We start from the raw sequence: 14,403 nt of genomic DNA, 5'->3' as shown, positions 1-14,403 counted from the left end.
CACAAGGCAGCCCCTTAGTCATTCTTCTGATAATGGCCAGATGGCCGTTTGGTGGAGAGAACGGGCAAGAGTGCTAAAACAGTAGGCTTAATCCTACCTCAACCCTGTGCCCAATAACCAAGACAGATTGTTGGAAAGAAGTTGCGTGTTTCACTCATTGCACAGGGATTGCCACAAGTCAAGAAACAGCAGAAGACAGTCAAGTGACTCTGCTTCCCCTTCTCCCCACCATCCCATCCTTCTCACCACGACTCCTTGCTTCTTGTAGCTTGGTTTTGAGAGCATGTTGAATTAGCTGCACAAGAGCAGGGGAATTACTTCTCCTGATGCTCATTCCCTCGACCACCCGAGATCCCCTTGATCTCACACTCTCATCACAGTGTTTGCACTATACAGAATGACAGAGAGAGAATGCATTTTCTCCTTTTCAGACACTTCCATATCCCATCACAGTTGTCAAAGTGGATGAAAACTAGGGCTGCGCTGAGTCACAGCCTGTTTTATTGCATACCCTCTCTTCGACGTGTGTCCAGAGAACTGATGTAATTTCTCCAAAGAGTTCTTGGAAAATATCTACTGTTTTTTGTGTGTGTGTGTGTGTCTCTCAGTAATATTACTTTGGTCTTTGGCCAGAAAAGCCAAAGATTAGCTCTTTTTTTTTTTTTTGTCTAAGTGTAGTTGATTTACAATGTTGTGATAATTTCTGCCATACAGCAAAGTGACTTAGTTACACATGTATAAACATTCCTTTTTATTTTCCATTATGGTTTATCACAGGATATTGAGTACAGTTCCCTATGCTATATGGTAGGATTTTGTTGTTATCAATTCTATATATAATAGTTTACATCTGCTAATTCCAAACTCCCACTCTATCCTTTCTGCACTCCCTCTCCACTTTGGCAACCAAAACCTGTTTTCTCTGTATGTGAATCTGTTTCTGTTTCATAGTTAAGTCCATTTGTTATATTTTAGATTCTGCATATAAATGATATTGTATGGTATTTGTCTTCCTCTTTCTGATTTACTTCACTTAGTATGATCATCTTTAGTTCCATCCATATTGCTGCAAATGGCATTGTTTCATTCTTTTTTATGGCCAAGAAGTATTCCATTGTATATATATACCACATCTTCTTTATCCATTTATCTATTGATGGACATCTTATGTGTGTGTGTGTGTGTGAATTAAAACTTATTTTAATTTTTTAGTTGGTCCTAATACTGTTATCTAATTAATTTTAAAAATTAGAGTATAGTTGATATATAATGTTGCACTAGTTTCTGCTGTACAGCAAAGTGAGTCAGTTATACATACACATATATCCACTCTTTTTAAGCTTCTATTCCCATATAAGTTATTACAGAGTATTGAGTAGAGTTCCCTATGCTATTCAGTATGTTCTTATTAATCATCTATTCTCTACATAGTAATGTGTACATGGGCTTCCCAGGTGGCACTGGTAGGAAAAATCCACCTGTCAATGCAGGAAATGCAAGAGACACAGTTTCAACCCCTGGGTTGGGTAGATCCCCTGGAGTAGGAAATGGCAACCTGATCTAGTATTCTTGCCTGGAAAATTCAATGGACAGAGGAGCCTGGTGGGCTACAGTCCATGAGGCTGTAAAGAGTTGAACATGACTGACAGAGAGAGAGTGTTTATGTATATCAATCTCAATCTCTCAGTTAATCCCTTCTGATTGGCTCTAATTTTAATTAGCATTTACTGCCCTGTTTTTCCATATTATTATCTTCTGGGGTTCTCTTCACTATCCACATCTATTAATAATGTCTTCACACTACTAGTGAGCTCCAAAAACAATCCAAAGATTAATATTAATAGTATATAGATTTTCTACTTTTTTCAAGAAGTAAAGGAAATCAGTGTGAAATATGAGGAAGTATAATTCTTCTAGACTTTCATGTCTCTACCATAGCAGGGAGCTTCCTTAGAAATAAGTGCTCTTCTTACAGAAAGAAAGAAATTTATTACAAGAGGCTAGTTAACTACCTTGGGGAGTGGATGGAAGTCCCATCTCTTTGAGTCATGGTGCGTAACTCGGTGGGAGTCAATTCCGTACAGAGTTCTAGTGACGATGATCTCACTGTTTTATACTTCACATCTATGTTTTAGTTTATGTGCCAAGTTTGCTTTCTCTGCTGAACAAAATTCTATCTAAGACAAAGTTGATCTTGCCTTTTCCTATGTTCCTTTCCTCCATAGTTAGATATACTTTGGCCAGTGGTACCTGTTAATGAATTCAAACAAAGATGGTCCCACTCCAGATTGTTACTGGCATTTGTTATCTGACATCTATGAGTATAGCTGGCAATGTGTGCACTTTAGCTGAAACCATAGTCAACAGTACCACATCCCCAGGAGACTGGACCATTACAGCAAGCATGTGGGTCCTGCTGCTCTTCTGCCTTCCAGGTAGAGGCAAGGAGATCGGCACTGAGATACTGTGATCCCAGAGGTGACCTAGGATGAGTTTGTCTAAATATTTCTCACTGGCTTACCAAGGGAGCATCCAAGTTAAGTCTTTAGTGGTTGTAGGGCCTTATTGTGGCCTGAGCCATTTGTCCTGCTCCAAGATGCTTCAAAACCTCATTCAAAATAGTACTGATGAGCCTATCTTCAGGGAAGGAATGGAGATGCAGACAGAGAACAGTCGTGTGGACACAGTAGGGGAAGGAGAGGGTGGGACGAATTGAGAGAGTGGCCTTGGCATGTATAGCACTACCATGTGTGAAACAGATAGCTGGTGGAGAGCTGCTGCGCAACACAGGGAGCCCAGGCTGGTGCTCTGTGATGACCTAGAGGGGTGCAACAGAAGTGGGGAGGGAGGCTTTAAGGGAGCGGACACACACACACACACACACATATATATAAATGATTATGACTGATTCATGTTGTTATATGGCAGAAACCAACACATCACTGTAAAGCAATTATCCTCCAAATGAAAAAAAAAGGTTTGGATCCCTGGTGAAACCCTACTAGACTCAAGTTTACCAGGAGATTTGGGTAGGAACAAGGTTGATGGACTTTATTGTTTATAAAACCAAGAGTGCTAATAAAAGAAATTGAGCTTTGAAAGCTTCAGGTCTGAGGTCTGCTCATAGTCAACATTAACCAGCTTTACTTGGAGTGCACATTGGGTGAAACGTGGTCTGGCTATAAATGTAAGCAAGTTCTGTAAGACAGGAATATGAAACATTTGTACCCCTGTATAAGGGCCGTTTCCTTATAAATGTACTTTTAAGGTCCGTCTAGTCAAGGCTCTGGTTTTTCCTGTGATCATGTATGGATGTGAGAGTTGGACTGTGAAGAAAGCTAAGAGCTGAAGAATTGATGCTTTTGAACTGTGGTGTTGGAGAAGACTCTTGAGAGTCCCTTGGACTGCAAGGAGATCCAACCAATCCATTCTGAAGGAGATCAGCCCTGGGATTTCTTTGGAAGGAATGATGCTGAAGCTGAAACTCCAGTACTTTGGCCACCTCATGCGAAGAGTTGACTCATTGGAAAAGACTGATGCTGGGAGAGATTGGGGGCAAGAGGAGAAGGGGACGACAGAGGATGATATGGATGGATGGCATCATCAACTCAATGGACATGGGTTTGCATGGACTCCAGGAGTTGGTGATGGACAGGGAGGCCTGGCGTGCTGCGAATCATGGGGTCGCAAAGAGTCGGACACGACTGAGCGACTGAACTGAACTGATAAGTACATAAATGTACTTATAAGTACAAAACCAAAACAAAATCCAGTTAATTCTTTAGGTTTGTGTTCTGGTTCTATAACATTCCTTTTAAATCACAGACCTTAACCTAGATTCTATGAAGTCCCAGGAATCTCTGAATGACTTTAAGGGATATATGAGATGCCTGAAATTGTATATACAATTTTGTGTGGGTATTTCTGAGAAGAAAGTGTCTAGCTCTTCTCAGAGTCTCAAAGATGTTGGTAACTCCCTCACTTCATAAATGAGATCATTTGAAATGACCACATTATGGTGTATATAGTTCTCAGTTTCTCATTCGGTCAATTTTCATTAATAAATATAGGATAAATGATTGCCTAAAAAGGCAAAGAAATATTTGACATTTAGGAAGAAGCAGAGTTACAGTGTAACTCTTGTTTTGGAAAAGATCACCCTCAAAAGACAATTAACAATACAAGGCTATGAATTATGACTACCTATTAAGTGGTATGGGTGGTGGTGATTTAGTCATTAAGTCATGTCTGATTCTTGCAACCCCATGGACTGTAGCCTGCCAGGCTTCTCTGTCCATGGGATTTTCCAGTGGTATGGGTAAAACATGCTAAAATAATTTAAAGGGAGGTAGGATCATTGCCTCTGGGTTGTTGCGCAGGAACTTAAGTTGAGCCTGGAGATGCAACAGCAAAGCCTGACTGTTCAGCCACTGTGCCCTGGGTGTTTTCATCTCAGGTATTAAATAATGAAATATTTCTGTGTCATTGGTTGCAGTGTCCCCCCAAGCCCACTCCAGTGCTGCTACTGCCCTGGCCATATCTCTACCAGGAATTCCCAACAATTTCCCTCTTCCCTCCACCTTCTAGGATCCAGTAACTGTAGGATTGATGCCTGGCCTGGAAAGATCTAGACACCATTCCAGCCTTCTGGCTAGAGCTTTTCTGGGGGTTCAGTGTCCATTCTGACCAACTATTGATATGTTACACATCACTACCTTTAAGGTATGATATGTGTTTGATAGAAGTTCATGTGTACCATCGTATGACTGAAGTAATTGAAAGGAAAAGGAAAACATTTCAGGAAGGGGAAATGGTGAAAGAAACAAAACCAGTTGGTTGATAAGACTATTCTGGAGTTGGAGGATAGCTGACTAATTTGGTTGGATATAGAGAAAAAGAATGAATGAACAATAAAGTTGAAAAGATGAGCTATAGCCAGCTTGATGAGGAAACAGTTTGGGCCTGGAAGCATGGGAAGGAGGCTGAGTCTTGCACTCTGGAGTATGGGCTGTATATATTAGGTGTCATTTGCAAATGCTTAAGGTGTGGAATGACATGATGACAGCAGAACTTTTAAAAGAATAATCTGGCAGGGGTGTGTAGGCTGAAAGGGTGAAGGAATTATTAGCAAATAAATTCTAGATGTAAATTAGCCATCCTGAAAATTCCCCTCCCTTTTGGCGCTCCCTCCCACTTCCATGCCACCCATCTAGGTCATCACAGAGTTCCCTATGCTGTACAGCAGGTTCCCACTGCTGCTGCTGCTGCTGCTGCTGCTGCTAAGTCGCTTCAGTCGTGTCCGATTCCGTGCGACCCCATAGACAGCAGCCCACCAGGCTCCCCCGTCCCTGGGATTCTCCAGGCAAGAACACTGGAGTGGATTGCCATTTCCTTCTCCAATGCATGAAAGTGAAAAGTGAAAGTGAAATCGCTCAGTCGTGTCCGACTCCGTGCGACCCCATAGACAGCAGCCCACCAGGCTCCTCCATCCATGGGATTATCCAGGCAAGAGTACTGGAGTGGGTTGCCATTTCCTTCTCCAAAGGTTCCCGCTAGCTGGCTATTTTACACAGGGTAGTGTGTATATGTCAATCCCAATCTCCCAATTCATCCCACCCTCTGCTTCCCCACTGTGTCTGCATTCCTGTTCTCAACATCTGCATAATACAAGAGGGTGTGAAGAAAAAGAGACAATGGCTATGGCACAGAATGAAACTGGGTGGAATATTTGAAGTGAAGTCTTAAGAAACCTGGACCATCTGGTCACAGTGTCCCTAGGAGAGGGCAGATGAGGTTAGTGGCCACAGAAAGGACCCAGTAAAGAAGAACATGGAAAACTGTATTGCTGCCTGGGGTATCATCAGGGTAGTAGGACAGTGTGTGTGTGTGTGTGTGTGTGTGTGTATTAGTCCCTCAGTTGTGTCTGACTTTTTGTGACCCCCATGGACTGTAGCCTGCCAGGCTCCTCTGTCCATGGGATTCTCCAGGCAAGAATACTGGAGTGGGTTGCCATTTCCTTCTCCAGGGCATCTTTTTGACCCAGGGATTAAACTGGGTTCTCCTGCATTGCAGGCAGATGTTTTTTTACCATCTGAGCCACCAGGGAACCAGTAGAATAGAGACTAGAGCTCACATACACAGAAAATATCACTCAACAATTACTTATCTATCTTATGTAAAGTTCATAAGGTAACATGAAAAAATAATTGGGAGAAACAGTGAGAATATGAATGAATCTTGAACTTGTTATTTGACTGACTTGTTCTTACTTGTTCTATGTAATTCTAGACCAGCAAGCAAGCAAATCTTGGCTGTCCAGCGTTCCTCCCCAGCAGGGAATGCACATTTCTGGAACACCAGAAGAAGTACAATGAACAACCACTGTGGTTAAAGTCATTGCCTTGGTGACCCTGTGAGATACTAAATTATATTTAAATTTTCTAGTTATTTCTCCCATCTACAATCACCTCTCATCTCACGATTACCTCCTATTTCACAATTACCTCTGAAAATCAACTCAAAATCCAATATTAATAATATTATTTTTATATCTACTATTCAAAAAGAATTTTTATGTACATTAGCTCACCAAACACCTTATAATTGTTAGGTAGAAGTTATTATCTTAATTTTAAATATGAGGAAACTAAGAAACAAAACCTTAGAAAATTCAAGGAAACATGATCAGAACTCACATTTTTTTGAGCACCTATTTTGTGTCAGATCCATCACATATGCCCAGATTCACAGAGCTGGTAAGGGTCAGAGCAGAGACTATGCCTAGTTCTCTTGGAGATTTTAAGTTGGTGCAATTTCCACAACAAGCCAATCTACCAGTTGTTGTTCATCTACCTGAGAAAGCTTTGAGTATCGGCAACAAAATTAGAGTTCTTATTCTTCAAATGATTGAAAAATAGCTGAAGTCAACCTTCCAAAGGCAATAATGTTTCTATTCCAATTCATAAAGTCACCAAGCAGATCTAAAGGACACTTCTTTGTTTTGTTTTCATTGGAGATGAAGATGTTTTTCCTTTATAATTTCTCTGTAGGAGTTCAAGCATTTAGAGGGATGAATTACCTCTGGCTTTATGTGTCCAGCATCATCAAACTGCCCCATGCAGATATTTTGTTATTAAAATGAGCTCTGTGTGTGAAGTCATTCTATCTTGTTACAGGGGACACCAGGGCAAGCTATTTAGAATAAATTGAAATGAATAACTTAATGAAAGAGAAAAGAATATTCCTTTCAGGATCCCTGGATACACTAATCCTGTTCTTTTTTTCTGGCTTCTCCTTACTTCTTCTTTCCACTTTTGCATCATTTTGATCCATTCACCCTCATGGCTTATTCCTTCCTTTCCATTTTCAGAGTAGCTGTAATGGCAGCCTAACTGCACACAAGGAGACTTTGTCCTCTGAAATAGATGGCATGAAAGACAGGAACTGCTGTTGTCCTGACTACCATGGACACCAGGAAATGCCTTGCCTTCGACCCATGAACCTAGGCCAACAGGCTGGCGGACAGGAAAAGGTCTGTGTTCCCTGACTGAGCCACACAGTCAGGAGTGCCACTGGAGGGTCCCTTCCACTCCTTCTTTGTTCTCCAGTGAACTGGTTAGTCTACAGCCTTGCTACTCAAAGTATAGTCCAAGGCCTGGCACCGTCAGCATCACCAAGCAAGGTTCAAAATGAAGAACCTTCACCCTATACCTGTGGTATCAGGATTTGCATGTTAACAAGATCCCCAGCTGATTTGGATGGGCATTAAAGTTTGAGAAACCGTGGTACACAGGGTGTTCTCTTACCCACAGATAGGTTTTCTTTTTTGTGACTTTGAGACATGATTCAACAGAAATCATATACTACACTAAGATATATCTTCGCGGAAATTATGCCCCTACGTTTAACTGGGTACACTAAGACCAAATAGAAAACAAGTTTAACTTAGAACGTTGAGCTCTTTGCCTGATATATTTTTAATGCTCTGAATAGATGGGTGAATTTCCTTGTTGCCATGACTTGACACCTCTTGTAGAGAAATATTCAAACCAGGGGAATAATCAGAAACAACTTATTCAAACACCAACCCAAATCTTGCTACTTGGCAATTTTTAGAACCTCTCATACAGCTTCTCAGGCAAAAACAAACTATAAATTCCCAAATCAAAAATCACAGATGGTCAAGAAAATTAAATTTCTTATCACATTTCTTTAGTTGTTTCCACTATGTTTATGTACGTTCTCTTAACTGCTGAGCTCCCTGAGAAGCCACAGTGATCTATTTGGATGCTTTGCCCTATTCTTTCTCATTTGAGATTTTTGGTAATAACATAATTAATTTAGAATTTAATATTTTGATTTTTCCATCATTCCAAAGCTATGTTCTTTTTAAGCGCTCTGAAAATCTCAAGGTTCTTTAAGCTTTTCCTCCCCTGGGATCTTAAGTTTAAGCCAAAGGTTGGATTTATCCTCCTATCACTTCACCCTGAGAGAATTCTGTCAGAAGCAGTATTTGGTTTGTAAGCAAAGCAGGAAAACGCCAGCAACATTCTCATATTCCCTCAAAATAATTTCTATAATATAATATTGAGGTTTATTGCTTGATACCTTACAGGCTTGGATATTAAGGATTAGTGTTTATTTCTGAGCATCTATTTCATGAGCAAAACAATTACTTGTTCTTTTCAGCATTGTCCAAAGACAGTAGCTTTATTCTCTAAATACTTAAACAAAAACCAGAATTTTCTGACTGATAATTTATGTTTATATGGGAAGTTAGTGGCCCAGGCATGATTTAAGAAGGTAATGTCCTTTATACGTTAATTTTATTATTGTTATTTTACTTGGATTAACTTCTGTTTCTAAATGCTTGATCAATCTCACAATGTTTTATGCACTTAGTCAAACTTTCATACACTAACATGAAAACCTATTCAAAGGGGTTATAACATTGGACCCAGAGTATTTGACTCCTATTTCTGTATTTAACTACTAGTTAGAAATAAGTATTTATATTGCATGTACTAAGTATAGTCATTTTACTGTAACAGCAGGTGACACAAAAGAAATAAAAAATGGTCTTTGTCTTAAAAGTATCTTTTTAGGTAGGAAGACAAAGCAGAAGAAATATACAAGGAAAAAAATTGGAAAAAAAATTCTCGCCCATGTATAAGATAGTAACAGAAGGGAATTCCCTGGTGGGTCCAGTGGTTAGGACTCTGCAATTTCACTGCCAGGGCATGGTTTGATCCCAGGTGGGGAACTAAGAATCCCTCATGGTGAAGTGAAGCCAAAAAAAAAAAAAAAAAAAAAAAGGTAGTAACAGCTACCTGGGCTACCAGTGTCAAGCTAAATAAACACTTTTCCTGGGTAATGCACTGTGCTTAGCCTTTGACATGTAGCAGTACCTCATTCACAACAGCTCCATTCTACAGAGGAGAAAAATGAGGCTGGGAAACTTCAGTAACTTGAAAGTGGTATTCAAATCAACAACTCATACCAATACCATGCTCTTTATATAGTATTGCCTGCCTGATAGTGAGTGAGTGAAGGTCACTCAGTTATGTCTGACTCTTTGCGACCCTGTGGACTACATGCAGTCCATGGAATTCTCCAGGCCAGAATATTGGAGTGGGTAACCATTCCTTTCTCCAGGGGATCTTCCCAACCCAGGGATTGAACCTAGGTCTCCTGCATTGCAGGGGGATTCTGTACCAGCTGAGCCTTCAGGGAAGCCCTGCCTGATAGTAAGGGATAGAATATTTATTTTCTTTTACTTTTTAAAAAACCTGTTGTCTACTATTTTATTTATTTATTTTTTTACAGCTTTGTTAAGATACAATTGACAAATAATATTGTGTGTGTTTAAGATGAACAAGGCATACAAAGTATTGATTTGTTACATTTGCACAGTATCAAATGATTACCATAGATAATACCTCCATCATGTCATGTAATTATCATTTTCTCTTTGTGGTGAGAGCATTTAAAATCTACCATCTTAGCAACATTCCTTTACTCTAGATATTTCAATTCAAACCTCTTGAAAACCAGAATGTTACCTAATTCCTTTGTGGGCTTCCCCAGTAGCCCAGTGGTAAAGAATCCCCATGTAATACAGAAGACTCTGGTTCAATCCCTGGGTGAGAAGATCCCTTGGAGAAGAAATGGCAACCCACTCCAATATTCTTTTTTTTTTTTTGCTGCTTGTTCAATAAGTTTATTACTGTCTTTATCTGAAAAAATCTTGCTAGGGAATTGTGGTTTTGTTTAACTTTCGACAGCCCGTTCCCAAGCTCTAAGGAAGCTTGCCTTCTTCTGAGCTACCCGATCTTTCTTCTGGGCAAGTGACATTTTGGGACTGTTCTTCCTCTTCTTTTTAACTTCTTTCTTAGGCTTCTTCTCACACACTGAATTCTCTCGTATTGGAGCATGAGCTTTCTTATACATCTCCATCATGTCTGGAGTTACGTTCGTTATGTACTGAGAGAATTGTTTCTTTTAAGCATCCTCATCTTCTTCAGTTAGGTAATACATGTAATCTACAACATTCTGCCCCATGATGTGCTTTCGGTGTAGCACTGAATTCTTTGCTTTCTGAGTCATAACCAGGGAACCATTTGTACTGTAAGGGATAGACAAGCCTCCATTGACAGCTCCCTTTAGGGCCTCAAAAACTTAATTCCTGGTAGTAGTTCTGGCAAGTCCTGCATCTAGGTAACAAGTGAAGGCACCAGGTTGAGCACCAGTGCTTTCCACATTGTATTTATCTCCAGTCACCTTGACTTGGCCTTCATACATTTTGTCCATACCAAACCTATTAATAAGCCTGCCGGCCAGCAGCAAGCTAGTACAATATGCTGCAGCAAGATTTGTCAGCCCAACCTTCACACCATGTTTTGGGAGTGCGTGAGCATAAGCTGCACAAACTATCATATCTCCTTCTATACAGGCATAAGAAATCTGACAATATCTCTGTTCGTTACAAGAATGATCATTCTGTATTTAGGTGTGTTGTACCTATTTTTATCTTGGATTACCAAATTTCTGAGCATAGTTGTCAGTTTTGCCCTCTGGCTGTCTTCTGAATTTCACTTTGTATCTCTTGAAGTATCTCTTTGTATCTCTTGTATCCTTGTTCTTGACAACTTTAACAATCCCCATCCTGCCTAACAGAACCCTGACTTGGTGGCTTGCCACAGAGCTGCAGGACCAGCGCGGTTTCGGAGGTGGAAAAGCCTGGCTCCAATATTCTTGCCTAGGAAATCCCATGGGCAGAAGAGCCTGGCAGGCTACAGTCTGTGGGATCGCAAAGAGTCAGACACGCTTAGCGACTAAACAACAATAACAATTCCTTTGTATCACTCTGTACCCTGCACAGTGCTAGGCGTGGACGGTACAAGTGTTCCAGCTTCCCCAAGCATGAACTGCAAACAGGATTACCAAAATCATGGCAACAGCAGGATAAACTTGGTGTGCTAGACCTTTTCTAAAAGAAAGAGCACAACATAAGAGGTATCAGGTGGTTTTTTTGTGGTTTGCATACCCACTAAACTCTTGGTGCCTCCCGAATTGTTTCTTTCTTTTGGGATTTTTCACCTGAACTTTGGTCTCAGTTCACTTCCTCCTGCCTTTAAATGTGTATGCAAGCTAAGTCGCTTCTGCCTCTAAGAGACAGCTCTGTCTTCACCTGTTCTGTGGAGGGAACATTCCCTGACTTCTTGAGGTAGAAGGGACTGCTTTCTCCTTTGTGTTCTTCTACTCCTAGTATCACACTTCATAGCACACGTGGGGCAGTATGTAACACTGATGTGTTTGTGTGGGGGTGGGGGTGAGGTGGTACATTTATGGGGAAGCCTGGGAGAAGTTCATTGCCATCTAGTGGGGAGACAAATCTGTAACACAATATACATCTCACATCATGGCTGTGTAGATTTACATGACATGTTAAGATATATAAGTAGGTAGGTAGGTAGATAGATAGAAGGAAGAAGTTTTCCTTGACCTTCATAGGATTCCTGGCTAGGTCTAAAAATGAAACTGACAAAGACAGATGAACAAGAGAAAAGCACACAAATTTATTTAATGTAAGTTTTACATGACATCAGATCAGATCAGTCGCTCAGTCGTGTCTGACTCTTTGCGACCCCATGTAACACAGCACGCCGGGCCTCCCTGTCCATCACCAACTCCTGGAGTTCACTGAGACTCAGGTCCATCGAGCCAGTGATGCCATCCAGCCATCTCATCCTCTGTCGTCCCCTTCTCCTCTTGCTCCCAATCCCTCCCAGCATCAGATTCTTTTCCAAAGAGTCAACTCTTTGCATGAGGTGGCCAAAGTACTTGAGTTTCAGCTTTAGCATCATTCCTTCCAAAGAAATCCCAGGGCTGATCTCCTTCAGAATGGACTGGTTGGATCTCCTTGCAGTCCAAGGGACTCTCAAGAGTCTTCTCCAACACCACAGTTCAAAAGCATCAATTCTGCGGCGCTCAGCCTTCTTCACAGTCCAACTCTCAGATCCATACACGACCACAGGAAAAACCATAGCCTTGACTAGACAGACCTTTGTTGGCAAAGTAATGTCTCTGCTTTTCAATATGCTATCTAGGTTGGTCATAACTTTCCTTCCAAGGAGTAAGCGTCTTTTAATTTCATGGCTGCAGTCACCATCTGTAGTGATTTTGGAGCCCAGAAAAATAAAGTCTGACACTATTTCCACTGTTTCCCCATCTATTTGCCATGAAGTGATGGGACCAGATGCCATGATCTTCATTTTCTGAATGTTGAGTTTTAAGCCAACTTTTTCATTCTCCACTTTCACTTTCATCAAGAGGCTTTTGAGTTCCTCTTCACTTTCTGCCATAAGGGTGGTGTCATCTGCATATCTGAGGTTATTGATATTTCTCCCGGCAATCTTGATTCCAGCTTGTGTTTCTTCCAGCCCAGGGTTTCTCATAATGTACTCTGCATATAAGTTAAACAAGCAGGGTGACAATATACAGCCTTGATGAACTCCTTTTCCTATTTGGAACCAGTCTGTTGTTCCATGTCCAGTTCTAACTGTTGCTTCCTGACCTGCATACAAATTTCTCAAGAGGCAGATCAGGTCGTCTGGTATTCCCATCTCTTTCAGAATTTTCCAGTTTATTGTGATCCACATAGTCAAAGGCTTTGGCATATTCAATAAAGCAGAAATAGATGTTTTTCTGGAACTTTCTTGCTTTTTCCATGATCCAGCGGATGTTGGCAATTTGATCTCTGGTTCCTCTGCCTTTTCTAAAACCAGCTTGAACATCAGGAAGTTCATGGTTCATGTATTGCTGAAGCCTGGCTTGGAGAATTTTGAGCATTACTTTACTAGAGTGTGAGATGAGTGCAATTGTGCGGTAGTTTGAGCATTCTTTGGCATTGCCTTTCTTTGGGATTGGAATGAAAACTGACCTTTTCCAGTCCTGTGGCCACTGCTGAGTTTTCCAAATGTGCTGGCATATTGAGTGCAGCACTTTCACAGCATCATCTTTCAGGATTTGGAATAGCTCAACTGGAATTCCATCACCTCCACTAGCTTTGTTCGTGGTGATGCTTTCTAAGGCCCACTTGACTTCACATTCCAGGATGTCTGGCTCTAGGTCAGTGATCACACCATCGTGATTATCTGGGTCGTGAAGATCTTTTTTGTACAGTTCTTCTGTGTATTCTTGCCATCTCTTCTTAATATCTTCTGCTTCTCTTAGGTCCATACCATTTCTGTCCTTTATTGGGCCCATCTTTGCATGAAATGTTCCTTTGGTATCTCTGACTTTCTTGAAGAGATCTCTAGTCTTTCCCATTCTGTTGTTTTCCTCTATTTCTTTGCATTGATGGCTGAGGAAGGCTTTCTTATCTCTTCTTGCTATTCTTTGGAACTCTGCATTCAGATGCTTATATCTTTCCTTTTCTCCTTTGCTTTTCACTTCTCTTCTTTTCACAGCTATTTGTAAGGCCTCTTCAAAAGGAAATGAAGACTCATGGGAATTCCCTGGCCATTCTGTAGTTAGGACTCTATACTTCCACTGCAGGGGACGCAAGTTCCATCCCTAGTCCAGGAACTATGATTCTGCATGCTGTGTGGCATGGCCAATAAAAAAAAAAAGAAATGAAGACCCACAGAAATAATTAGACCTGAGTATTTTTATGCTAGATTTGATGAAGAGAGGATAGTCATGGAAGAATATAATAGGTTAGAGAATATGAGGTAATCAAAGTAAACTGGGGAAAACTTGGTAAAGCCGATTTGTTAGGATTCTTCTCCGGGTTCATTTGTCTTTGGAGAAAGAATGCTCCTTTCCTACAGGTATAGAGAGAGCACCTCTCACAGGAGGTTCTTTGAAAGGTAATAGTGGGGAGAAGGAAGGTCAGAGTAA

The 14,403-nt window shown here is 40.8% G+C and overlaps 1 pseudogene; it reads right to left on the bottom strand.

Annotated features, from left to right (window-relative positions):
- Positions 1-10,269: 10,269 nt before the first annotated feature.
- Positions 10,270-11,163, bottom strand: LOC102288376 (large ribosomal subunit protein uL18 pseudogene; annotated as a pseudogene).
- Between the last annotated feature and the right edge of the window lie 3,240 nt (positions 11,164-14,403).

This window comes from Bos mutus, chromosome 2 (genome assembly GCF_027580195.1).
Source record: "Bos mutus isolate GX-2022 chromosome 2, NWIPB_WYAK_1.1, whole genome shotgun sequence".
Taxonomy (NCBI): Eukaryota; Metazoa; Chordata; class Mammalia; order Artiodactyla; family Bovidae; genus Bos; species Bos mutus.
The sequence above is the reverse complement of the archived record's forward strand: the minus strand, read 5'-3'. Positions and strand labels throughout refer to the sequence as shown.